Source organism: Nothoprocta perdicaria, unplaced genomic scaffold, assembly GCF_003342845.1.
Source record: "Nothoprocta perdicaria isolate Ctin4 unplaced genomic scaffold, notPer1 scaffold_69, whole genome shotgun sequence".
Classification (NCBI taxonomy): domain Eukaryota; kingdom Metazoa; phylum Chordata; class Aves; order Tinamiformes; family Tinamidae; genus Nothoprocta; species Nothoprocta perdicaria.
The window spans coordinates 3,586,016-3,611,370 of NW_020455965.1; the positions used below are offsets into that span (position 1 = coordinate 3,586,016).

Here is a 25,355-nt window from a genome sequence, read left to right on the forward strand (position 1 = left end):
TTTTATTATAATATCTTATTAACATATATTAGATTAGATTATAAATTATTTTATATTATCTCTGCTTGAGCAGGAAGGTTGGACTAGATGATCTCTAGAGGTCCCTTCCAACCTTGAACATTCTGTGATTCTGTAATTACCATCATCTGAGGGTTTTTTTTTTTCCTCAGCCCTAAACCTGATATTTCCCATGGCCTTGGCAAATGTTATGTCTGAGCTTTTTTATTAAAGCATTAAGAAAAGGTAAAAAACAAATTCTTTCTTTGGCTTAAAGAAATCTAAGTTAATGTAAAGAGAGGTACACAAAAGACACTTGGGATAATTTCCCACTTCTCCTGAGAACACAGTTCTCATTTTTCAGTTTCAATACTAAAAGCTAGTAGTGAAATTCTATTCTCTTTCCTTCTACATGCATTGCAATAGGAATTCATTCAGATTTACTTTCAAATAAGCTTTTCCAAAGATGCTTTATATTTTGGCATTTGCTGTGTTGTAAAAAAATACTCTTTGAGATTACTCTATGTGAAAGCAAGTGAGATTTATCACTTTCACCCTATCAGGATGGATTTTAAACAATAAGAATCAAATACTTAAACAAACCTGAAAGACTGCCTGAAGGGCACTTCTGCCCATCAGTGATGCTGCTTTTGCAAGCACTGAAATTCTGGTTCAAGAAATATGACCTTTGAAAGCCTTCTCCCTGTTTTTTATTCTTTGATGTTGGGAAGTTATATCTCAATACCTCAGTAGCATGAGATATAAATGATGATATAAGAGATGACTGAAAAACAAAACAACAAAAACCCACACTTTTTTGCCTTCTTTCTATAGCCCTACTAGTACGTAAAAAGAAAGGCTTTAACAAGTAAATATACGTAGCAATTTCTGTAAAAAGCCAGATAGAATATATGAATACCAGTGATGCAAGTTCAGCCATAAAGTCACTATTAATGTTAATCTCTGTTTGGATTCAGTGAGAAATGTTTCAACAATAAGTCATTGGAACTGAAGAAGGAATCTTCTTCTATACTGCTTTCCACCATCCTGTGATGTTATATCATTCATTCCAAGTACTTAAATAAGACCCTTTTGTAGTGAACTCATTATCTTCTTAAATGTCTTTATTCCAGGATAACTTCCTCCCCATTCACATGATTTGTTTTTTCCTGTCACAGCCCAAGGAACTTGTAAATTATCTCAGTTTCATATATCTATCACATGAAATAGGTGTAGAGAAGCCAAGAATAATCTTTTTTTTTTTTCCTATATTCAACTTTAGGAAGCACATTTTATTTGAAATCCAATATTAGTATCAAAAGATTGACTGCATTTGTGAAGAACTCTGTTGTTAAAATCTGAATTAATCATACAGAATAGTAGTAGGAGACTAGGAAAAAAATGTGGTTTATTCCTCAAAAGAGATCCTGAGGAAGACAGTTTCCAATGACTTCTTTGCACTGGCAAATAAGTAAACCACAGGTTTTAAAACAAGCTAGACTTGCTGAAAATTCACTACAGGTTATTTTGTTTCAGCCAGCTTTTTATTTCAGGACAAATAAATTATCCTTTGGAAACTTGTCAAAAATAACAAAGGCTCCAAAGACCAAGAAGGAAGGGGGAAAGGAAAGAGAAAATAAGACAACCAGCTTAAGTTCAATTCCAGGAAGATCCTGAAACAGTCAAACAAATTATCCACTAACACCTAAAAGATAACAAAGAGTTGAGTAACTGCCGACATAGATCATTCAATATCAAATAATTTTAAATGAATCTAATTTTTCTATATGGGAAAATGACTAGATTTACTGAGAAATAAGAGTGGAAAGTAAGTATACAAAAATAGCAATAATGAATCAAAACAAAACTTCACTCAATCAAGCATCTTTCTCTGACAGTAGCCACTAGCAAGTGTCATGGAAGAATATAAAAAATATGGTAAGTATAGTCTTATCTTTCTTTAATAGACTCTCCTGGCTTCAACAAATCTGCAGTTAATGACCATCTGAGATGGAAGTTGTATCTCTACATTTTTTTTGCACTTTACATTCAAAAAATGAAGGATGCAATTTTGAATAAAATTCCATGAAGTCATTGGTAGATCACTAACTATATTTTCATAAATAATTTTCATGATAATGTTGATAGGAAATTCTTACCTAATACACAGATCATTCCAAGACTGAAGAAGCTTCAAGAACTGCAAAGGCCAGAATTAAATTTCAAACAAGAACTCTGCTGGAAAAACTGCAAAAGGAGCCACATTTAGGAAGAGAAAAATGTAGTCATATACTTAGCTCTATTCTGCTGTAAACGTCTGAGAGAAGATCAAACCTGGGTGTGTGGCCATAACATTGTCAAAGTCAAACACAGTGCCTCAATGAAAGGCTGCCAGCAAGGGCTGGTGTGGCATCCACTGCTGTATGTTTTCAAGTATTAGCATGACACAAGAAACACACTGGAACTCTGGAAAAAGAAGCTTAGAAAAGAGCAATTCAAGAAAAGATAATGTACAAGAAAGGTTCAAGGGATCATTTAATCTAAAGGAGAGAAATCTGACAGGACATTTACCTGTTTTCAAATTTACAAATAGTAACCGTAATTACTAAGCAATTCTCTACAACCCCTTGGGGCACTTAACCACCAACATGGAAAATTTAAACCTGGTCATATCTCTATCACTTGTTCTCAAGAAAAAGTTAGGCAGAAAAGGCTTAGACACAAATGACAGCAGCTTCAAGTAACAGTGATGGCAACCTGAGCACTTTCCTGCTATATTTTCTATGAATTAATGATTTGCTTTTTCCCCCATATTTTCAGTTAAATGCTAATAAGTCCTAGAAAAACACACCAATGGCTACAGTAGATTCTTGACTACTTCTGGCTGCATTTGTAATATGGTTCCTTCCTGAGAAATACAATACCTTGCAACAGATATTTGGCTTGATGCAGAAACTACCAAGAGTGACTTTATCATTTGTCTCCTGCAGACTTAAAATAATTTAATTAAATTTAAATTTAAATTTAAAAAAAAATTTAAAATAATAAATGTAATAAAATTAAATTTAAAATTAATTAACTTACATTTAAATTTCGTTTTAAAAATTATTTAAAAATTGTTTTAAAAAAAGAAATTTAAAAAAGTGTGAGGATGGTCAAACACTGGAAAAGATTGCCGAAAGAGAGATTGTGGGGCGTTTGTCCTTGGAGATACTCAGAATCTAAAACCCCAAATGGACATGTACATAGGCAACTGGCTCTAGATTATCCAGCTTTGAGCAGGGAGTTAGACCAGATGCTCTCCAAAATTCTCTTCCAAACTCAATTATTTTGTGATTCTATGAATCCTAGATTGTAGCAACATTAAATACATCTATTACAGATAAACCAAGCAAAAACTCTGAAGCATTCAAGAATGAAAACAAAAAACATGTGAACGATATTTTTCTATCCTATTGTGGTCCACATGGATATTTTTTTTCCTGCATCTGAATTATTTTTGTTCCAACTGGATGATTTTCCTAATAAAAATCAGACTGTTTTCTTCTGTCAGCATGTGGAAAATGGGTGAGATGAAAGAATAGTGACTGACTTTGCAAGACACTAGCCTATAAGCAGTGATGCTAAAAGAAGGGTTGGTAAAGAGGGGAGCATGAGATAGTCCACATAATTGGAAGTTATAAAGACTGGTTTAGTACAATAATTTAGAACCAATAAGAGGGAATCACTCAAACTGTGTTCTGGATCTTAGCATTTATACATAGTCATTTTTTTGAAATATAAGTACCCCTAACTTTTGTATATGGCTAGAAAATGGTACTGGTGATTATAACTTATGCTATAGATTAATATTTAAGTGCGTTTACACAGGAAACAAAATATGTGAACACAAAACCTCAAGCCATGATTGTTCAAACCCCATTTCCATCTTCTGTCCCTTTAGGTTACTGTCTCAAAGAAAGGCTTGGATGGAATTCACATTCCTGAAGAAGGAATAATGCAATGTAATGTAATGCCATGTAAGAATTCATCACTCTCACATATTAATAAATTTACTCCTCAAATTTGCTAACAAATTGAGAATGCAATTTCATTTGAAAAAGAAAATTAAAGACAAAGTGACCATCAAAGAGAAATCATCTGTGAATCGCAAATTACCTCCTAGAGCAAATGCACTCATTTTGCTCAAAGAAAGGATAAGATTTTCCACAGTTAAATAAAACTAGTAGAAAAAACCCCAACTGCTTGATAAATCAGAGCAATTAAATTTTGCACATACAAATGCTGCCACACTCCAGTCTTCAGTGGCCAGCTGTATAACACAGAAACAGCACATAAAGCTCAGCCCTTTATTCCCTGAAAAAAAAATTGCTACTGAAAGAATGTTACACCTTTCACCTGTTATCTTCTCATTAATTAAGAAAGGGAAATCATCCACACAAAGCTACAGGGATCACAGCAATCAAAAACAGTGGTGACACTATCTAGTTCCTTCTCTGGCTTCTGCCAATATTCTGCCAATTACTAGAGTGTCCCCTAGCAATTTAAAAATCTTATCTAAAAGTAAGACTCCTTGTAAACCTACCTGACAGGTCATGTTTTAGATAGTCTTATATGTTAATTTCTGTATACAAGAAAACCCCTCTCTTCCCAGTTATAACTTTCCCTAGAACGTCTCCATGATACCTTTAAACTCTACAGATATTCTGATATTTGTCTGGGAGGCCTTAAACTCTGCAAAGACTCCAATTGCTCTAAAATGCCAAGTACTTCAAAATTCTGCAATCATCCTTTTTGATTCTAAAGGTTCATTCTTGATGTTTACAATACCTGAATTTAGTTATCTCTTTGTAGGCATCAACACATGCATTACTTGTTCAGCGTCCCATTTTACTCAGTAGAGATCTAACCAGTGCAATCTAAAGCATGATTTACTGTCATCTAGAAAACTGGTCCCTGTTCAGCTGAATCATTCTCAGCTTTAGTAACTCCACACTAGCTCTTCTTTGATTGTAATAACAGCATTGAAATTGAGGTCTCAGTCCAGTTGCTCATATAGAGGTAGATAGTGTCATTTGAGATAACACAGAATGACCTAGCTGGCCTCCAGCTGTTCTTGGACCTTCAGACCCACCAAGATGTCTAGTCTATTCTACAAGCATCAGAAAAAGAAGCACCACCTATATGTGAGTGAATCAAAGTAGCTTCCAACTCACAAATAAACTCCTACGTGACAACATAAAATTTAAGTAATACAGTTGCCAGATGAATCCCTGGAATTTATGAGCTTAAACAGGACCTTTTTGTGGACTGGCAAAGTTACTGCCACATAATGTGACCTAAGAAAGGCTTTTGGTTGCTTCCCTCCTGTAATTCAAGAGGAGACAGGCAGCACAGCTGAATTTTCATATATGTTCATATAAGTGTACATATATGTAAGAGGACATGTTGTCTTTGCTGTCTTCAGAACTGATAAAGCAGAAAGCACCAGTAAATACCTTCAAAAGAATTACAGAAGGGGGATTTGGGAGCTTAAGTATCATTTTGAGATATTTACATAGTCAGATTTATATAGACATGAGAGACTTGTTCTACAGTTCATATCAGCCCAGGTCTAGATGTCTTATCACAGAATAGTATTTTAGCTGGAAATTCACACTTCTCAGCTGGCCCTTGCCTGAGCTGCACTGATTAGGAGCTTAAAAAACGTTGGCTTGTATTCAGAGGCTTTGATGCTGACATATCTACTAAAAATTACTGGAATCTTGGTAAATTGAGATTTCAGTGAACGAAAAGACTAGACCCACAGAGCACGAAGGCAGCCCATTCAGACAGAAATGCAACTTCATCATTTTGACAATCCATGAAAAGCCATCTTTCATTGAAAGATAATTTCGGGGGAAAAAAGCCAATAATAACCTATTATTCTATGAAAATCAGTTCTCTCAAAAACAAAAATCAGACAGTGTTAATATACGTGTGACTTCTGTGCTTTTGGTCTCTTAATAAAACTTTTCCATTAAAGCGTTTTAGTAATAACCGATCATACTTGATACTGGTACATTTACTAATAAAATCCATCCCCCTAGATTAGTTATTCTATAAGATTACACTTGGCTCATAGACTAAGGTCTTTGAATTTCCCCCCACATTGCCTGTTGAGACTGGGCCGTGTCTGGTAAAAGCTGCAGCGTCCATGGGCAGAAATAAGGGAGGCAGCAGCTGCTTGGCTGCACTTCTTTTCTTGCTTGACTGCAGTGACTGCTCTGAGAGGTAAACAATCCACTCGGTAAAATAAACTGCTGCAAATGCCCACTGTGGAATGTGTTGTTGGATGATTATGTTGCTCATCCTCCATCCCTAAACAATTCTGTTCAAATTATTCTATCAAACCATATGCTCCTATTTTATCAGCTTTATTTCTTCTCCAAGGTCAGAGACCACACTTTTTTTTGTTTCATGATTGTTTTCCCTCTTTTCCACAAGAGTTCTCAATGTCTATACACAGGGCTGTTTTATTGCTTTTGCAAGGCACTTATTCTTGGGATTAATTCCCACTTTTTGATTTAAGTATGACATATTCTATAAATTATTCAATCTCTAAACCAGACAGTGTGAGAGAAAACTATTACATTTCCCATTCTTAGAACTGAATACAGCAACTGACTTTCAAAAGTAAAACATGGTGATTTTAAAACAATGTATGTTAAAAACATCCTTGGTTCATGAGGACACTGCCACTTAGGGTCAATGTCCAATTTATCTCAGTGCACATGCAGGGTGAAGACTGTAAAGCAAGACTAATGAGCGTGGCAAAAATACACACAGTAATTCATCATTGTAACAAAGCATAGCCCGATTATCAGGGATTTCAGATGCCTGCAGCCGTAATGCAATTACATGGAAACAAATTGTTTGGTCTGCTCAGTTAGAAGTGCAAGAATGTTGAGCCAAAAAAATAGAAAGGGATTGCTGCCCTCATATACACAAATTGTCTTTTTATGGTATGACAAATGTACAATTTGGCTTTCTTTGGGTTATACACTGAAATTGTCTTCAGTGCCTCCCCCAGATAAACCATATTTTGCAACAGATCATGTTGCATAATCCTAGGAAGAAGAGTCAGGTGACTTCAGGTGTCAGGGGGTTAATAGAAACAACCATGCCATCTTTTTCGTGCTTGCCAAAAACTTAAATCTCAAGCAAGACTTCAGAGAGGAAAACCTTTAATTAGTTGAAAATTACCTACCTCAAAAAAAAGTTTCTACTTGATGTTTCTTGCTAAGAAAAGACTAACATCAGCATCATCTAGAATAATTGGGTTTGGTCCCGTTCCTCGTTTCCAGCTATAGGGAATTCAGGTTAGGTTGCTCTTTATTTGAGTTTCCTCCCGAAGGACAACTCTTCTGCAGAAGAATTAAGTCTGTGCGATGCTTACACAGACATTTCCTGCACTTGTGCTAGCAGGGACCAAGACCCATCGTGAGCAAGCACTAATAACCAGACAGCGCTGTAACTAGCTGCTCTGGGCTCACGTGCCTGAGACAGCACCAAAGGCCAAGTCACCGCTGAGACGAGCAGAGAGATTTCGTTTGCTATCACAAATCTCCACCGTGATCACGCCACTTAGGTAAAGTGGGACTGTGAGAGCAAAAGTCTAATTGAAATAAGTGGGCATTATATAACCGTGCTTGTAAGGCAAATTTTCTGCAATATCCCTCAGTGTTGAGGAGGAGATGCCTTTTCTTTAAAGCACTTACAGAACTCCGCTGCAATTTAATGGTTCGGAGACAATAAAAAAATAAATTACGTTTGGGAGCACTGTAGTCAAATTTCAAGGATATATGTGGCTCTTAGCACTTAAGATCCGTAGCCCAGTCATGACCCAGTCATGACCCACGTTTAAGGCCTAAATTTGAAGGCTCAGGGAAAGCACACATCATACAGCTGCTTTTGGGAAGACACCCTCATGTTGCTAAAATGCCCTGTAGAGAAACGTTGCTCCAGGGAACGCCTTGGTTTCCCCAGGTAATCCATGGCAGGCACCAAGGAGCGAACTCGGAGCTCATTCCTTTGCTTTCTCCTGGCTTGTGTGTGCCACGTTCATGTATTCCTTCCTCACCTCATTTCCTTTATTGATCCTGTCTTTCCTTTTTTTTTTTTTTTTTTTTTTTTGGGGGGGGGGGGGGGCCAGTGTGGGAACGGCCAAGGGAAAACCCTCTAGGTAGAAATGATAAGGAAAGTGGCTGGAAGACCCATCCCGGGTTTCGAGGCCATGGGGAACATGCTACTCCAGTGACCAGGCAACACTGCAGCCACTGAAGACCAGCTGCAGTAACTTCCAGTTTTTCCTGGCACTTCTCTGAATCTTGCGAAGCCAGGGAAGGAACCATATGAGGTGCAAAAGTGCTTAAGTTCTTTCAGCCTGGTTTGCCAGCACTGCTTTCTTAAGGGGTGCTGCATAAAGCAAGATTGAGCCAGCTGTAATCAATGAGATGCAAACATGAATTTATCACTAAAAACTGCCTCAATTTAATTTTGTTTGGTGGGTGAATTCTACCAAATTCTTTTAACTCCCATAAACCAGCTTCATCTCCCTTTAATTTCTCAGTCTAGCTGTTGCATATATAAACTCTTTGGAAAAAAAAAAGAGTTTATGATGCCTAAATATAATTCCTGTTATTTCTGCATGCTCTTACTTCAGTTCCATCGAATCATGGATGATCAATTCATATATTATTAAGTACCATGCATAATACTGCCTGGTGGCAACACCCCAAAATTGCTTGGGGATGGGCAATGGGTAGATTTTTTTTTTTCTGTTTGTGTTTTAATTCCAGCACACCTACAAATAGACACATTTTGAACGAGAATGCTCTCAATGGGCTGCTTTTGCCCACTGACTCTACCACTGTGACAGTGGCCAAGTGAAGCTATCCACCTACCCCAGCTTTGCTTCCAGTTGCAACAGACCTCATGGTCCCAATCTTTCAAGCAAGCAGTGAACCCATTGCCTTGTAATTCTTTTAAACAATAGAAGAGTTTGGTAGGTTGACTAATTACTGAGTTTCTCCAATGCCACTTAAAAAAGATGCAGCCCTATAAAACTTTCATTCAGGATATCAGGAGAAAAACAGAGCTCCTGGCACTAATTGATCTTGTGTGGAAGGGAGATAATTTGTCAGAACACTATTCTTAACCTGAAGAAAGATGCAGATATATCTATTTCATTTTACCATTTGAATATAAGAAACAGGACTAAAACCGTAAGTCCTGAAATTCTGACAGTCATTTAACAATAAACTTAACCTAAATGGAAAATCCTTAGCAAGGAAAAATGTTTAAAAATACAGGAAGGAAGAAAATGATGACAGAGATATGCAAAAAAAGGAGATTTAAGGCTTGTCTTGGATGTTAGATGTCCTTGATTTCACCACTAACATGTTACTACCACCACTCACCAACAGAATTCTCAAAACTTATCTAGCTTTCAGTATGAAAATTCATTGAAAGAAAATTCAGCCATCAATCAGCACTCATATATTGAATGCTTATTTTCCACAAAGCATTGTATGCACAAATGTCCATACAAAATAAAACCCAGAATGAGAACAACAAGGTCTATGCAAATGCATATGTGAAGTGAGTGTTTTTTGGGACAGTTCAGTCAGAGCTGGCCGCAGGAAATTATGTCATGAAATAATGATAAATACAATGTAAAAAGATTTAAGTGTATTCAGTCCACCTCCTTGTCAAACCAAGACTGTTCCTGAAATCAGAGCAGCATTTTTCCTAGCATAGTTTTAAATGCATGAAACAATGTTTTTTTCTGCTCCTTGCTTTGAAAGACATCCAAACTTGGGCTTCAACATTCAGTGGCTTTTGCTGTTCTCTACTTGCAGAGCCCATATATAATACAATCAAAAACCTCAACTTATATTAGCTGGGCATATGCAAGAGTGTCCTCAATCAATAAAAATGTTTTCTTATTTGCATTTAGGGGCTATATGGAGGTAGGCTCAGCATCTGCCAGACACTAGCACTGAAAAGGCCTTTATCTTTTACATCATAGCCTGATTGCCCATCCTTTTGTCCTATTTTTCCTACAGACACAGTACCCATGTTCAATGTCTGCAGCCAGACTCTTCCTCTTGTCTGTCAAGGTCATTTATCCACATGCTCTAGGTGTGCCTGCTTGAGCAGGAAGGTTGGACTAGATGATCTCTAGAGGTCCCTTCCAACCTTGAATATTCTGTGATTCTGTGATTTATGGACATTTGTAGACATTTACTCACCCTTTTTCAGTAAGATGATACACATTTCACTTTCTTTGGTACTTCTTCATATAATAATTTCTCTCTAAATTGCCTCCAGTTTACTGCACTGTTAATCAGTTTTATGCATTACCAGAAACAAATGCATTTCAGCAGTGACTTAACTGATTTCTCAATAGTTTGTGTTCCAGATTCTCTTTGTAAGACACTTCAACCTCTATCAGTCAAACAGTTTCCTCCTTGCAAAACTCCAGCAATTGCACAGCACTTTGCATTTTGACATATCACTATAAGGATTTTAAAAAGGGCAGAGCAGCTGAGCATTGAGATTTGTCTTTGCCTGAAACACTCAAATGGGCCAGGACAACATTACATTTTTCTCTTTGTGTTTGTCAATGCAGTATTTCCTACATGCCATTTCAATCTAATATTTAGCAAGAATAACTAGACAAGTTAAGGCCAAAGTTTCCTACACATAAAATGCAAATTATGTAATTTCTCAATTGTTGCTATAGACAGTCATGTCTTATTTGATCTGGATTTCTTAGACTGTAAATAGCTCTCAGCTTTTCATGCAAATTTTAAATAAGTGTATAGTTCATACATACTCTCCATTTTTATTACCTATTAGGGACATAAAACTTCCACTAATAAATCTGACTTACATATGATAATCTGACTTACATAAATGTTGAATCGTTTAGAGTCCAAAGCAGAGGATTCCCAAGCTGATGTACTATAGATTCCCCGCAGTGTCCTGCAGCTGAAGAGGTACAATTGTCTGCTTACATGGTGCTGGTTCTCTCTGGATAATGAGATTACTGAAGAATAAACACAGACCCACCAAAAATAGTTGATAAAAGGTGAAAAATAACTTGTTAAAAAACAGTATAATACTTCTGCTAAAAACTATATTTTACTAAGAATGCCCTACATTTGTGCATTTGATTATAATTTAGTCAAACAGACTGCCGGAATGGAATTTTCTATTTCGGGCTGTTTTTAAGGAAGAATCACTCTGTTCTGAGAAAAAGACTGTGGAAGGTGCTATCAGCAAGATACTCTTGAAACACTTTGTTGGGAACCTCACAAAGAGACAGCAACAAAATGAGAAGCCTTTGACAGAAGAGGCTTGGACTGCAGGTTTTTAAGTTGTGTCCCAAATAACGGGCAACCTCTGAGAAGTTCTCAGCTTCTGCTGTTGGGCAGACTGGAATCCAGGAGAAACCAGAAAGTAAGAAAGAACCTCCACATGCCCTGCAGAGGTACTCAGACAGCAGCAGTTCAAAGCTCTTTTGGGCAATTTAACCTGACCTTCAGGACATCTCAGTGACGGACCCAATCACACAACCATCAGTCAGACGGGAGGATGCTACTAACAGCGTTCTGTGCAGAACACATGCATAAATTTTAGCCCAGTTTGGCCTAAGCACATTATTAGTTTCAGGAGGGCTCCGAGTATGTTCATTAACGATTAGACTACTCTTTTTCTTTTTTTTTTTCCTTTTTTTTTTTTCCCTATAAATGTCCCTGTGATTCTAGCAATACTACTTTAATTCTCTGCCATTGCCCTTTCATCTTATTTAATGTCACTAATGCTAATTCCCAGCCCCATAAGCTCACATAAAGAGACACAAATAAAAAAAGGTACAGAAATAACATATTCCAATAATAAGAAAATAGACCTGCATGTTGCTGGTCTCATAAACAATTCTGAACCAAATTTCACATGACCTGATTGTTTTAATCACTGATGGCTAAAACTGAGTTCAGAAATACACCCAGGAATAGTTATTTTATTAAAACATACAAACATTTAAATAGCACAAAATCAAGACTCAGTTCCTGAAAGATCATGAGCAATTCCAAACCTTCTCAGGTCTAATGAAAACCTGCTCTTACTTTATTAGTTATTCAAGTATTACAGCTTGCACTGCAGGATATAAAAGACTCATGTCAGTAGAGATTTAAACTCACAGAAGTAGAACGATACTTAATGGTTAGTGAACTGCATTGGAATATTCCTTAAAGCAATTTCTCTTGTTCTATGTCTACATTACACTGCATTTTATTTCATGTAAGCCTTGTAAATAGCATGAACAATTAAACAGGTTATGGGTTTGATACTGCCCCACAAATTCAAGTAAAACTTGCATGTCTCCATGTCTAGGCCTGTGCTTCACAGAATAAACCAATGTTAGGAATAGCGAAACACGGAATTTTGGCAATCGCTGGTTAGCACTTACCTAGCACTTACCTGGTAAACCATAATGAAAAAAGAGCAACTTTAATGAAAAGAGCAAACTCAGTAGGTAGAACTTTTCCAGAAATGCAATTTTGGATACTGAAATTCACTGTAATGAAATGCAAAATTGCATGGGAGATGAACTGCTATTCTTTCTAATGTCTCTGTTTTGGTTTTTTTGCCTAGTGAGATACCAGTGAACACAGAAACAATAATTATATTGGCTCTCTACCTTCCCAGTCTCTAAAGAGTTTTCTGTCAAGGATGTAATGCCACAGCTGCATTCTCTCTGTATTTTCAGGTTGATTATACAACTCCTATAACTTGTTTTCCACTGCATGTGCCAGACAATAACCCAAAAGAACATCATGTTTGCAAAACCGAGCTAACATTTGGAGCAATTTCCTAGCCTACCACATGCACGGAATCAGACTTCCTAGCAAGCAAAAGGGAAAAAAAAAATAAAATAAAAAGTGAATTTGTATCAGTATTAAATAATAAACCCTTGCTTTAGAAAGGCTGAGCAACATTGAACTGTGAACAATTAATATTTTAAATACCTTTAAATATACTGACCTTGTTAGAGAGATTCCTGAGAGAGAGTTAGAGAGATTCCTCTCAAGCCTGAGATTCCTGGTTCAGTTTAACCCAACACAGCTCAGCAGTAGTGTCATCAGGTTCTGGTCAACACGTCTTAGAGTCCCATTTATTCTCTACATTTTCTACTTACTTTCTATGCCATTTTTAAACATTGTCAAGGCAGACAGACTTCACAGGCAATTTTATTTTTGGAAACCAGTGCAACCAGAAAAAGAAAAATGTGTATTGTGGTCTCTCTAGTGGACTTCATTTTTGTTTTTTAACATATTACCCTTTTCACCTAAATAGAGAGATAGGTCTCAGAATCAGACTTGTAAAGTTTGCTTTTGCCTCATAGAAAAAAAATCACAACCATCGTTCCTAAATATTCTGCTCATGAGTAGCAATTCCTTACACATAGGAAGGACTGCATATCTAAAAGTTAATTAACAGATATAGGTCATTTCCATATGTCTTTCTCTAAAGGTTACTGCAACAACATTTCCTGAATCTCTTTTAACAATTTAATGGCAGCCTGGCAGTCGTATCATGACAAATAAATTTAAGTAACATAGAGAACGCAGCAGCAGAATACAAAGTATAAAAAATCAGTGCATTTCTTATAAAGATGTGACATGAAAAACATTGACCTGAGGTCCTAAGTCATTTTCATAAGACAAAAGCTTTCCTGCTAATAACAACAAATCAGTTAGTGTTCTGCAAGACTATTATAATAGAGATTATTATAATAAAGCCCCAGAGAAGCCAGGCCGCTGTGTAACCCCGCTCAGTGAAGCAGGAGCCATTACCATTCCACCTTGGTACTTAAAGTTTGCTGATAACATTAGCTGCACTATCTGACAAAGTGGCCTGTTTGATTAATGGGAGATACCTCCAGAAATGGCAGTGGGACTCAACTGAGAAGCACGTGCTGCCTTGCCGGTCACATCAAACAAAGCCAGCCTGACATCAGGAGCACCGCGCTGGGCTTAAATGACAGGGTAGAATATTAATTACAGAGAAGCTGATGGTAGTGCAGTGGCCCTGCATGAAATGTTGCCAGCTCAGAGATTGCTTATATTAATACGAGCAACTAGAACATGAGGTGGATGAAAGAGGGGTCAGGAGGTACAAATATTTTGCATGGGAAGGAGGGAAAAAAAAGAAAAAAGGTACTTTCTGCCTATGAATCCTAAACAGCTTCTAAACAAATGGATCCAAACAGCTTTGCAACAACTATAACGAAAAGTTGTGCCTCATAACTTCTTTTTAAAGGTAAAGTTGCATAAGTTGAATGCATTTTTTTTTTCTCTCTCACCACGGGCGCTGAAGCTGAGATAAGAAATTAAGTGATTGGCAGGAAATTTGTGATGCAGGTTAAGGGCGCACAGGCTATGATTACAAGCTGCTTTAACTGCAAGCTCATCCTTACACACACACACTCAGCTGGAGTCATTTCCTGAGGATCTAAAATGTCGCAATGATTCTTTTCTTTATCTGCCACGTTCCCTTCTGCAAGTATCTTTGCTGCAAGTATCTTTGCCATTCCAGTTTCTCAATGAGACGGTATTTGAAAATATCAAAGTACCGGGGGGGCTGTTACTGAAGTATTTCTGACCCGATCTGTAAATAAACTGGTGCAACTTTTCCAAAAGACCGAGATCTTTTTAATCACCGCTTTTCCTTTCATGTAGCATTTTTTGGCACTTTGCTGCTCAGCAGACTAGTTCTGTTGGAATCCTTATTACAAGCTACACTATTAAATCCAAGCAGGATTTTGCCCAGCTGCTACAAGGTCCAGAAGAATAAATACTAAACAAACAAAACCCCCAAACAGAGGATCTGCTTCCAGCTGGGACTTGCTGGGATGTGTCACAGAAGCTGGTGAACATTTGTTTGAGAAGTGGATAAATGGACATTTAAAGCAGAATGGAAGGGTAGAAGAACAGAGGTAAATGAAAGGAACAGCTAGCACGGGCAGAGCTGAAAAAGCCATCAAAAGATGAGAATATATGTGGTGACTCTGTATAGTCAGTAAAATACAGTATAGTCAGTCTAGGACCAGAAGGGTTATATAAAATGAGAGTGTTTGAAGGTTCTGCACAAATTCAGTAGACATGTTCCTGCTGATGCAACATGAACAGCTAATCATGATGGACATAATACTGAGAGATCCTGCTTGAGTTCAGGCCCTCCAGGCACAGCACAAGCAAATTGGCAGACAATTCCATGCGTTATCAGCTTAAGATAAGACATGATAGGAGCAAAACAATGAAGTAAGACTAAGCAAAAGGAAGTTAGTCTATGTTCCTGTTACTAGATCTATGCACAAAGCTAGATTGTAGAGCAGTCCCCAAGAGCAGCAGCAAATGCCACATCAAAATACGTCACAATGGAAAAAAAAGACACTACCTCCACCAAAAAAGTCCCCAAAGACTTTACTTTGTGCTTACACTTGAGCCCAAAGTGCTCAAGTATACTGAACTGCAGGTAACAAACCTCTCTCAGCAGAGATTAACATAATTACTATCCATTTTTAAATGATAGCAATATTTAATTGCAGCTTCTTCTTAACATCTTAAAGGCTCCTCAGGTGGAAACTTGAATTACCAAAGCATTTTTCATCTCATACGTGCCTCAAACAACAAAGTGAAATTTCCAGTGCAAACCTGAATTTACATAATCTAGATAATGACTGTAGTTTCAATTCCCCAGCAAGAATGAGTGCCAAAAAGTACACCATGACCTCAAAATAAGTTTTCTTTAAGAATTTGTCACAGTTATTACTAGTATTTTATGCACTTAGATTTGTGGCTACCATTTGGATGGATTTAAATAACCTTCTATTTGTTTATAGCCATTAATCAACCTTTCATAAATATACGTTACTCAGCAGCTTACAATCAATTAAAGCCAAAGGGACTTTGACTTTTAGGATTTTTATAAACAACATCTTTAGATTTTAAATCTCAGCTTGTGCAGCTGAAGTGCAATTTCCAAACAAAATCAGCTATTTTGTCTAACCTCCTTAAGTGCCTAGTTGTACATTTTCTCTTTACTGTCACCCTTAGAACAGCTCCTTCTGTTACAGGCCCGAACAGGAATACCACGAGATGGCAGAGACCAGAATAGGGATGGATGCTGTTCCTGACTCTACATCCCATGCTACATCTTTCCTATAGCACAGAAGATGCTCTCTAATCAAGATTTTCTCTAAGCAAGAGAAAATGATGTATTTCCTGGAGTTGCTTACTCTGCTTGCTCAAAATTATTACAGCCTGCAGTAAATTCCCTACAGACTGACTGTGCTGACTTTTCTTGCCCAGGGAATGTAGCAGTGGTGTCTGCTTCCCCAAAATCAGTTCTGCACCTCACTTCTCCTGCAGAAGCAGGAATAGCAAGACTGGTTCCCCAGTGCCTGTTCTCTTTCTATGCCAGAACTTCTTATCCTTTCTGTTGACTCCCCCTTTTTTTCTTTTCTCCAAAGCAGAAGTGGACCAAACCCCCAGGCAGTAAAATCCAATTTTACTTACGGCACTGACAAAAGTTGAATCAGCTTGATCTAGGAAAATTACAGTGTACCTTTCTCCAAGGCAAGCAAATAAAGTATTTAATCAGACATACTTTTCCTTTACTCTCAACTCTCCCAAATCAAAGGAACAGTAAAGCAGATCTTTTTTGGCACTGCTGCAAAAACTTATGGAAAGTCTAAAGATGAGCTGAACACAGGAATGTAAGTTGAGCCAAGAGTGGCACTGCGGTTGACCACAGGACCCTTACTGGAGTGCTGTGCACAAGGATATGCTGAAAAAGTCTCAATTCATTGGCACCCAGATGATTACTAGGTATGGAGGTGGTTATTAGGACCTCCCCTTCATGCATCTTGTTCTGCCCTTCCAGGCCAAGACAAGGGTTCCCTCATGCCCTTCACAGGAGACATATGAAGCCAGCCCAGCTTATTTCATGCCCAGGAAGTAACATACAATAATATACAGTAGTTACTATTTACTTTGCTCTGGTTCAAACACTAAAAAAAATTAAAATTAAAACAGTAATTTGATCTTAGACATCCTACCTAATAATTTGGGCTAACAGCATCCTGACTCCCATTTCAGAGGTATTTGTGACATTAATTATGGCCTTTAAGATATTTTGAATCACCCATATTTTGGAAAGGAAGCCATAAGCATATAAGCAGTTTTTCTCCTTTAATCTTAGTTCTGTGAATATGGTCTAGCCCTAAGGCAAAGCCTAGGGCAGAAAGTAAAATACATTTTTAAAGGCTGTTTGTTAATTGAGCCCTAAACTGCTTCCTTATTCCTTGCCAGTTTTATCCTAACATAAGAACAAATCGATGTTAAGGCACTGTGCCAGATGCTGGGCAACTCAGACTATGCTGAGTCTCCTCTCACTTCCTTGGCAGCTGAGATCTCTCAGCATTACCCAAATTTTGCTCAGCATCTAACAGCATTTACCCCTAAATGGCTTCAATTTGCATATGAATATTTTAATTACAAGCTGCTATGCAGAACAAAAACAAACAGCAAAGCACAAACAGCTCAACTAAGAGTTTGTAAACTGTATCACAGCAGTGGTTTTATAATTTCAGCCTGTTGATTATGCTTTGGGCATCTCTCTGTAAGAGGTGATGTTTCAGGTCACTGTCAGCTACTTGTCACCTTTGTGGAAGAAACACTGCAGAAGTTTTGCCAGGACACCCCTGCCCTCCTGTATTCAGTGTAGGAAATGATAGGAATATGAAGTGGATTCTCAGACGGCAAGCCTGAAACTCACCTTTTTCCTAAAGGCCATCGGACTGAAGGAGAGTGATCAGTGGCTTTCCTCAAAGGCTCCGTCTAGCAGCGAGAGGCGGGCTGAGAAGTGGTTCACCGCCACTGAGTGGCACTGCTCCCAGTTCTCAATCAAATTCACTGGGATGACAGAAAGCCCCAAATCTTACCTGTGTTCCATAGTGATACTTCATGGATCAGGCGAAAACAGGCTCTTCTGAGGATAAAGCCTGTTCCCCAACACAAAGACCCTCCAGGTATTATCTTTTGACATTCCATTTTCCCTCTAGGACTATCCAAACCACGAAACAATTTTCAGATTTGTGTAGGGCAATGGCTCTCAGCAAGTACCATCTCATTCGTCACTACTCTTCAGCTATTGCCATCTTATACATGAATTTTAAATCTTGCTATTTTGTTATTCCCCAAGATTTCTGGCTGAAATTACAATTTCTAGTGTGCTTTGTTGGCAGTTTTTTCCCCAGTTTGTTCTTCTGTCCCTACAGTCCTTCAACATCCCTGACCTAGTGTTTAACCAGCTCTATTTCAGCAGGGTCCAGTTCTCATTTGAGAACAGATGTCACTGCTGAGGACAAGGGCCCAGGATGACGTCTTTGACTAGCGCCAGCTAACACTGTGCCTGTTGTTCCCATGACACTCTACCAAGGTGCCAGCACTCAGCAGCTATTTATTATTGTAATATACAGAAGGTAAACACTGAGCAGGTACAATCAATGCTAGGCTACCTTCTACTCTTGCTTGCAACACTACAGGCAATATATCACCCGGGGAGTATCCAGAAAGTATCCATTAAAGGGGAGAACTTAGTACCTTCTCCCAATACTACAACAGTGGAAACAAGCCTCTGAAAAAAAAAAAAAAAAACCAACAGAATTGAAACTTAGTGCTATGGTCCTGAAGGTGAACTAAGTGCAAGTAGATTTAACAGCGTCTTTGTTCATCACCAGAAGGCTGGAGTATTGTCTCCAAAAACAGGTCAATGCTCACAAATGGGCAAGATCTAAAGCCAATGTCAGCTGTTTGCGTCAGCAATGAAAGACGCTGCCAAGGGCTCTGTTGTTAACATCAGGGCATGTCAGAGCACGCGCAGTAGGGGTGTCAGCAGCGGAAAAGCAGCCCAGAAAGCAGCCAGTGGGATGTGGACAACCAGAAAGGAAAAGAGAAAGAGCTGAGAATAAAACTTTTCTCCATTGAGAAGGTGAAGCTTGAGGAACAAGCCTAGGTACCTATCATGAGCCTACATGGAGGTCTGTACAGCAGTAAGACCCAAAGGAATGGCAAAGCTTTTCAGATGACTACAAAAACAGTAGCAAATGGCATTGCCTGAGCCTTGATATTGTGGGTAAATGGCCTCCAAGAAAGTGCTTGACTGAACAACTGTCCAAATAACTGGATTGGACAGAAAGTTAACTCATCTCAAACTGCCAAGGAAAGCTGGAAAAGAACAGACAACAACCATCAAGGTGATTTAAACAGGAGAGAGAGATCTGTCTGGTTAGTTTTTCTTGTCTTTATTTCTTGCTTTAGCAACAAAAGAGAAAAAAAGTCTGGTAACAAATATAACATCTCTGAACACCTAGAATTCTTTTATCATCATGTGAAAAAGGTTATGGTCTGTTTGTGTTTATTTTCATCTGATGTTTAGACATACAAAATTACCAGTTTCTGCACAACCTCCCCTGAGTTCTTTCTTTATTCTGTGTTCAATGTCATCCTTGGAGATGGTCTGCTGTCCAGGAACATTTTTTTTTTTATGGAGAAATTTTTTTTTTTTTTGGTAGAACTATTTAGAGAACACTCTCAGTCTTGAAAAGTTGCTCAGACTTGACCCTAAAAAAGTGATTTGGTAATATGCATTCTGGACTGAAGTCTCTTCACCATACATATATCCCTACCTGTTTGATGATAAGGCAGTATAGACCGGTATTTGAAGTAAAGCTTGACCAGATCCCCGCTTTGACACAATTTTTCAGTAACCAATTTATTTCCTTCCACTTGGTATTTATTTTGATAGTGTTATAGCAATCAAGATATCCAGGACTTTGAAATATATCATTATAGTACTCTATTAAGAATTCTGGAAATAAAAACTTTTCATTGTCATGTAATATATGTTTTAAAACCAAATTAACTGATAATTATATTTGTATCAGGTCACGTCTTAATATCATGGTGAATGAACATCTTCACTAGGTCTGCAAGAAACTAGTCCCTAAATCCAAATCACCAGTTCAAAGTAGATATGGAGAAGTAGAAAAACAGCAAAGTGCCTATCAGTCCCTCCATGATTATAAAACTAATTACAGGAGGAAAATTCTGTTCCGAACATATATGTTCTCAGGAGGAAAGTACGTTCTCAGGAGGAAAATTGTTCCGAACAAAACCAATGAACTTCAAACAAACAAAAGTGACAATGAACTTCAAAAAAGGAGGACAGTGTAAAACTAAAACAAGTATCTCAGAAAAGCCACTTTATAACCCAAAGTGAGCTACAGTGATTGTTGCTCCCTGTGGAGGCCTCTTAGCAAAGCAAAGCAACAGAATACATGCAAGTTGATACTTGCCAAAAGTCTACTAACAAAATACAATTGATTTTCTGTTTACATCTACGTATAATTGCTGCAAGTTTGAGAGCAGAGGTCTGAGAGTGAGAGACTGAAGGAGACAGCAAATGGTGTCTGTTTCTCACCCTGCATTAATTCCGTCGCTTACCCAATGACTTTTTATGCGAGTCACTTGGAACTCTAAGAAGGGATCTATCTCACTTGCCTTTGAACATCTTGATACTATTCACCCTACTCTTGAAGTCTACCCTGAGTTAGTCACCTTAAGCTCTCTAAAGGAGAGAAATATGTATTTTTGGCAGATCTCATCCAATCTATTTTGCACATCTGCTTTACAGTACAATATGGCTCCACTCAAGAGAGTCCTGTTCCTCTACACTGACTATAAAGGGAATCTCAATGACTCACTTAGAAGCAGAAATCTACACCACGTATCTCTCAAATCAGATATGTAGAAGTTTATTGCTAGGGCTTACAGAAAAAGTGCATAGGATTTTCTGGCATAAAAAGAAAGAGGAAAAGCTTTGCTAGAGAGGACTGAGAGGAGTGAGTCAGAAGAAAACTATGGGTCAGAGGAGTCAATCAGAAACAAAAATAGTTTTATGTCTAATACTCTGGGATCAAAGTGATATCTGCCTAAAGTTATGCATTATATACACGAATTACCAACTATTCCATGGAAGGGGGGGGGGGAGGGTCAAAAAAGTTTGACCTGAAAAAACGCATTCAATTTTTGCAAAACCAAGAGAAATTTTGAGCACATATATGCCAGTGAGACACAAGTAAAGACTGAGAAGGGAAAATCCAAATATCCTATTTTCCCTGTGAGTAGAAGAAGGTGGCAGGAATGCTACTTTTGGTTATACAACAGATCTGCTCAGATTCTCATCTGCTCTTTTGAAAAAATAAAATCAAGTTCATGGCTCATGAAACCTAAGGCGATGGATGCATCAGCACTGAAAAAATACAAAGTATTTCAGATCTCCCTGCATTAATTGTTACTGCTGATGGATCACAACTCTGTATTTGTTTTTGGATTGCCGTTTATACCCGAGTAAACCATTCTAAATCCCACTACGTAAGTCTCTCCAGGAAGGTTCTGCAACTCCAAAGTCCTTTATTAGAGGTAGCCCAAACACTGAGGTCTGGATGTTCACTTGCTGACTCTTTGGAATCCTACGTATTATCAGTAAGGCGTTTCTGTCAGTAGGTAAACAAAATAGCACAGTGAAATTTTTATTCTCATCCTCTTTACTCCCCTAGGTGTACTTCAAACATTCCCTGTATCATATTCTTCGATACACAACAAAGAAATAATTGATGATAATGATGAGTGATGTGAGAAAAGTGTCCTGGCAGGTGTCTAATTGAACATAACCACTCAAGAGCAAGCATCCAGTACCATTTACTAACAAGATATCTCCATCTCAGTATTCTTTTTTCAGATTTCAATATCCAGAAGTCATCCATTCCACTTCAGTTAATAAAATTTTACTTTCCTTTGTCCACAATTATTGACAGAGTATTATCTAAATGAGTATTAGCTCTTTCTTAATTCACAGACTGTTCAGCTGTAAACAGCACACAAAGCCTTGTCTATTTTAATGAATGGTTACACTGCTTTACTGGTGTTGAGCAATTAATTGCTCAGAAACTGTATCGGGTTCTCCACTGTGGTATTTTCCTAGAATTTGTATTGTATTCTAACCCATGCAACTGTCATACAGACTGAGAGTTTTACTTCTAATCTAGTTGGCTTATGAAGTACCAAAGACTGGGGCAGTTAATGGTTTGGAAAAGGAATCCTTCTACACACACCAATTCCCATAATCTCTGAGAAGCTAAGTGAAATCTGCCTCAAAGGAGCCCAATTACCTGTGTGTATGTTGAGAAACCTGTGCATCTCAAAATAAATAAGACCTGGGACCTCATGCCTGATTATTCTTTAGTCCTTCCCAGAAATGATAAAAAAAAAAAAAAAAAAATCTAATGCTTCACAGACTCTGCCCACGATACATTGGTCAACTCCAAAGTGGCTGGACTAATTTATACCAGCTTCAGGGCTTGCTTATGGTATTTTACATTTACTTTGCCATGGCACACATGATTACACAAGCTGAAGGGCAGGGTGTGAATAATTCAGCCCTCATCCCTCCTCCACCCACATCTTTTATTTGTATGTAGAACACCTACCCCATTCCCAGAGAAGTACAGATGTACAACATAAGTAAACTAATGAGGTATAGCCATGAGGCCCATCAACTCTACGTGCCTTGAAAGCACCTACCTTTAAAAGTATGGAAATGTGGGTGTGCTGTTCAAATGTTGTTCCTGTTTTTAATATAAACATGTGAAAATTCAACACTAGGTCCCCTGTGGGTCATAAGTTAAAATAGCTCCATAATGAATGACAGAATGGATGGGCAGTCTGCACAGCCTGTCCTGAGCACCAAGGCTTTTAGGAATGGCTTTTTATCATTCATCTCAGGAAATGCTTGTCTGATCCATGACTTTTGTACACATGCTGTCAGAGCATATTACAGTCCCATTTCACGTATGGATGTTTTGACTTGCCAACTGAAGTAGAAGAATGCAAGTGAATGATATGAGTATTTTGCATTTCAGAATTAAACGCATTCGGGTTTTAATTAGTAGAAACAAGAACTGATTTGCAATAAGATCTGATAAGCTTCTTACAGCACAACCTGCAAAGAATGTCAAGGGCTCAGAGCTAAGCTCACATTGAAAGTGGTGCATTACAATTGATTTTGATTCATGGCTTGCCATGCTTTCCTGAACCCTCCAGACATCTCAGCTGTGATTTCCCCTTTTATCGCCTGGCTGTCTTTCCCCTCTGCCTCTTTCACTCTGCTGCCCAAAACTCGTTATTCTGTTCTCTGTCTACATATACACACACACTCCGTTGGCCTTGAAGTTTCTTCTGAATCCTTCTACCTCTCCTGCCTGGGGAAATCCAGCACAAAGTCATGCACTTCTTCAAAAGACTCACAGGGATGTGATCTATGTTCCAGAATTAACTACGTACATCAAAAAGTTAAAGCTAAGATGAAAGATTAAAATGGGACATTCCCACACTGTGTGTGGGAACCGCAAGTGTCACCGACCAGTATCAGCCATTTGTCCTGTGATGGCAACTATTGTACCTTTATCCATGCCACATAATAAATGCGTGCCAGCAAACCAGTAACAAATCTTCAAACAGTATTTTTTCCAGTAGGCATTTAAAAATGTTTTAAAAATCATTGCTTAATTACAGATGCAAAAACATCTGTAGTAAGAGGTAGTTATTGGCAGGTAACAGCTGTATTAGTTATGAGGTTTAGTGATCTCTTTAGAGTTATTATCAGACCTAGAAACAGTATTCCTGCATTCAACTCCTAACACTGCATACCTGCTACTTAATCTTAGCAGAAAAAGTAATGTAGCCTGGAATAGCAACAGGATGCAGTTTGAATGTTCAAACTCAGTCTTGCTCTAATTTGCCCCCCACCGTCCTCTACCCCTCAGTAAGCTGCTAAGAAAACTAACATGGGGAAAGGACAAGCCTAAATCCTCAGTAGACATAAACCAGCTGAGCTCCTTTGAGTCAAAAACTGGTCTGGCTACAGCATAAATAAAAAGCCACTTTTTGCTCATTAGGTCCATAATTATCATTAAAATCCACTGGAGAATGCCTTCACTTGTTGGTATGATAAGGACTTTTTGTAGGTAAAGTCTCCTTCATCATACTGTGGCTTTGCTCATTACCAAAGGTATCTAACTTACTGAACATGTATTCTTTTACTTGACCAGCTTATCCTTATTCATATCTTAAATCATCCATCTTACACGTGGAGAAACTACTGTTTACTGTCAGAATATGCTGTTCTATTAGAGGATTGCCATGACGTCATTTCAAAACTGGTTAGTTGGATAGTGATGAACTGGATGATCTCACAAGGGCCTGCAATGACCCTTAATAAATGGGTGCTTTGACACACAGGCACAAGGCATCAGCCCTCCAGCTTCCACTCAGTTGCAATCTTGTTGAAAAAAATGATATTCACAATGTCTCATCAAAATTTAAATTATATGGTAAAGCACAACTGTGATAAATGGCACATGGCAAGCAAGAAAGTCCATAACAACATCGGCCTAAAGAACTTCAACTCTTTCCTTTGCAGCTATTAGCAGTACTTAAGGAACACTATAGAGGTGTCATTAGTCCTATTTTCTGGACCAACTAAGAGAATCCAAGAAGCTAATTGTCTCACTCAGCTAACAGCGGCAGTGCTAGTTTAGTTTAACATCTTAGGTCTTGAGTCTGCTTTTAAATAAATAATTCTCTCAATTTGGCTACAAGCCTGAAAGCCTCGTTCCTTTACTGAAGCAGAGATGGTTTTGCATTCCCATATGGTATCAGCTTCTGTATGTTATTGTGCAGATGGCCAAGAGAGGGCACCCAACCCTTTTTACACAGACCCCCACAGTGAGCTCCATCCAGCTGTGCTGAACCGACCAGCTTCTCTACCTGGCAGAGCTTCTCACTTAGCAGAGAAAATTTGTCCATCCACAGAGGGGCACAAACTAACTGGCCAGAAAGCAGCAAAAGGCCAAACTGAGCCAGAGAAGGCAATTTCTTGACTGGTGTCATGTGTGTTCCTCACAGAACTGGGTCCCATGCAGAATTCCTTGCGTAAAGGAATTCAGGCATCCAAACTATTTTCTCAATAAATTCTTCCTTTTATTTAAAAGGTAGGTGAATCAGAAATAGCACTGAACACTTTTCATGCCTCAGATATTCCAGGAAGCAAGACCATGTATAGGGCTGAGCTTGCTCTCCCTGATACTATAAATGACCTTTAGTAACTTTTTGTCAGACCTA

General features: G+C 38.1%; 1 long non-coding RNA gene across 2 annotated transcripts in view; it reads right to left on the minus strand.

Moving 5' to 3' along the window:
- The window catches only part of LOC112956958, a 78,714-nt gene that overhangs the window by 47,940 nt on the left and 5,419 nt on the right, over positions 1–25,355 (minus strand). For both annotated transcript variants that reach the window (XR_003251133.1, XR_003251134.1), the window contains exon 2: positions 10,956–11,092. This is a non-coding gene — a long non-coding RNA (uncharacterized LOC112956958). The remainder of the gene's footprint in view (positions 1–10,955; positions 11,093–25,355) is intronic.